Source organism: Gorilla gorilla, chromosome X (genome assembly GCF_029281585.2).
Source record: "Gorilla gorilla gorilla isolate KB3781 chromosome X, NHGRI_mGorGor1-v2.1_pri, whole genome shotgun sequence".
In the NCBI taxonomy this organism is placed as follows: domain Eukaryota; kingdom Metazoa; phylum Chordata; class Mammalia; order Primates; family Hominidae; genus Gorilla; species Gorilla gorilla.
In genome coordinates, this window is record NC_073247.2 from 67,226,092 (window position 1) to 67,229,143 (window position 3,052).

Here is a 3,052-nt window from a genome sequence, read left to right on the forward strand (position 1 = left end):
ATCAAATTCTTTCCAAATGCAAGATGGAACATCTCTTAAGTTCTGAGAGCCCCACTAATCCATGATCTACAAGCGTTGTTTATCCAGCACAGGGCAAATGTGAGGAGGCAGCCCACAGCCCAGCACTTGTGGAGAACCATGTTAGTGTGTTTAGGCTGCGGGTTGGTGTTCTGCTAGGCAGGTGCGTCATGAACTCCAGGGAAGAAGGAAAGCCTTATAGGTGTAAACTTGGTTGCTGCCTAACTCTATGGAGTCATCCTTGTCCAAATGTCTTTCCAGGGAACTTCTCATGCAAATGGCTTCCTTGACAGTTGCCACTTCCTTTGTGCATAGAACTAAGGGAACAATGTGCATACTGCCAGAAATCCAACTTTTCTCTGGGTCTTCTCACCTCTGATGGGCCCCACTGTCCACACCTCTTCTTCTGTATTCTCACTCCCTTTGTCAGTCTTTCTTCTTTGAATTCCTTCTTCCTTAGTATTCTTCACCCTGACTCCTGCCTCTCATAGACCCTCCATTTGTGTATCCTTTAGTCTCTCCCCAGAGTCCTTTCAACTTGATCTTTCACCCCTTACTCAGGACCTCTTCTAAGCTTCTTTGAGTAGAGAGCTTCCTACTCTATTCCATTTATTCTGTCTATTTTCCTCTAATCCCCAAGATCTCACTCTTCCTCTGTTATTCTTCACTCCCTTCCCAGTTGGATGTTTCCTCCACATAGGTCATCTCCTCCCTCAGGTAACCTCTAACTTTTGGCCCTTCACCACCTCTTCCTAAGAAGTCACCTCGTCCTCTCCTTCTCCCCACAGCCAATCTTGACTTACTTTCCTTCTCCGCTCCACACCAGACCAGCTAAGTCTCTAGCAATTTTAGATGGCTGATTGTGATTCTAGCTGAACTTTGTTCACAATCGGAATTGACAGCTGTTCCTTCCTTTCATGCCCCATCCACAAAACACACCCAATCTTTTCAACAAGACAAAGTGCTTATACATGTCATATAAATTTGTATTTTTCAGCATAAAACAACAGTTATGCAGGCAAATATTGTGATATCAGGACCCTTGAGCTTTCAACACCCTGAAAAGTTGTACTTTTTTTGTGTGCCTGCGTATTACACATTTGTCTCCACAAATGTAGCAAATTTTACCCTAACAAGATGTTTTCACCAAATCGTAGACATAGATATGGAAGTCATCATCAAACGATGAAATACACAGGTTTGACTTTAACTTGGTGGATGACCTTGTCTGTCCTTTTGGAGCCATCTTCTTTGGTATATTCCACATGTTTATCTATCAGGCTATCTATAAATCCTTCTGGCTCCCTCTTCACTGGATGAGACACACTTGATTCTGGCATGATGCAGAGGTCACCTGCCTTATAATCATCGAGTAGCTAGTACATGTGCAAGACAGGATCTTTCTTATAAGTAATATAAAACCAGGCTTTCATGATAGGTGCTTGGGTTAGGACCATCCCCCTCCATTTATCCATAGAACCATGCTCTCCCTCAAACATGTGTTTCACTGCTTTGCCAATTATGGTATTTGCAAGGCAGAAATCCCTGACTTGTGAGAATGGCACCTTATGAGGAAGGATTTTAAGCTTTAAAATTCTTTCATCTCTCTGAAGTTCTAGTCCATAAACACAGTCAATTCCATAATATTTTACCAGATAAAGAGAGGGATATATAGGCACCTGATTCAGAACGGTCCCTTTACACTGGGTGATGGGCTCATCTCCCTTCTTCTATCCATGTGAAATTCTGCAGCCTACCATGTGTCTGCAGGACTGAGAGGAAGACCTTCCTCTTGGCTTCATTGGAGATGTCTTTTTCTTCCTCATGTTTGTCGTTCCAGTGTGGTGACCTATGGCTTCCCTGGTTGGCAGCTTTGCAGCTGCCTTTTTGTGAAGGAGAGTCTTCATATTTGGAGGGGAAGGAGAGAGGCCAGGGAAAAACATTAAATGTATGAGTTTTTTTCTTCTATCATGAAGTCCCTGTGCATCAGGTACATTGCCACCCATGTTGTTCATGTGTGTCCAGTAGCAATGTTAGATATCAAGACACTCTTGGATGCCTGCCTACAATGTCTTCCTTCCAGGCTTGTTTAGCTGCACAAGAGAGATAGAGAACAGGTAGGTGTGGTGGCCGTGGTAGTTGAGAGCACAGCAAAAGGAAGTGGGCTACTTTGCCTATTCCCTGACCCTCTGTCGCCATCCTGTCACCTCTCCCAACATTCTCCAATTTTTAGCTCCCACCTCATTTTTCCATTTCTGTACATGCAGTCTCCATGTCCCCTCCGCATGGCTCTGTGGTATTCATCCCCCGTACATTCCCATCCCTCAGCCTCCTGCCTGGTGCTCACCTCTCTTTCCTGTCTCTTCCTGGTAAACTCCATTTTTCTTCTGGGCTCCAACCACAAACCTATTTCCCTTTCTGGCCACCTTTGTATACCATCCTGGTGCTCTTCAGGTCCTCATACCCCCAGCCGTCAAATCACCCTTCCCGGTCTCCTGCATTTCTTACGCCAGCACCCACCCGAATTTTCACGCCTGGCCCCCACCAACCCCCATCCTCCGGTTCCGCAGCCCAGGGCCCACCTCCCGCGCCGCCCACCTCCCGCACTGCCGGAGATCACTGACCTCCCGCGCCCAAATCAGACCCCTCACTGTTGCCTCTGCTAGGAGCCTGTGGCGAAGGAGGATCAGCAGGCAACTAACAGAGTGAGCGCTTGCAAAAGCTAGGAGGGTAGGATCTGTAGGCGTGGAAAACGTCTAGAAGGGTTGTGAGGCAGGCGAAAGGGAAGGCAGCAGCATCCCCAGCACTAGGCTTGTTAGCCCTCTGCCTTCCTGTCGGTGGCGGCCCTTCTGCTACACTGGACTTCCAGGAGCCGTTGCTGCTGCTGCAATTTCCTCGCTCTTTTCCTAGCTTAGCTTCCTGGTAGGAGGGAGGCCTCTGCTTCCTGCCAAACGCCGCGCAGCACCCCCACCCCAGTGAATCCTGGACCACCGCCCTGGGCCCTAGAGATGCTCCTGGGCTCCTGCCTCCCACG

General features: G+C 47.8%; 1 pseudogene; it reads right to left on the minus strand.

The window, feature by feature from the left end:
• Window positions 1–1,124: 1,124 nt before the first annotated feature.
• LOC101154234 (spindlin-2C-like) lies at window positions 1,125–1,943 on the minus strand (annotated as a pseudogene).
• Window positions 1,944–3,052: the final 1,109 nt, after the last annotated feature.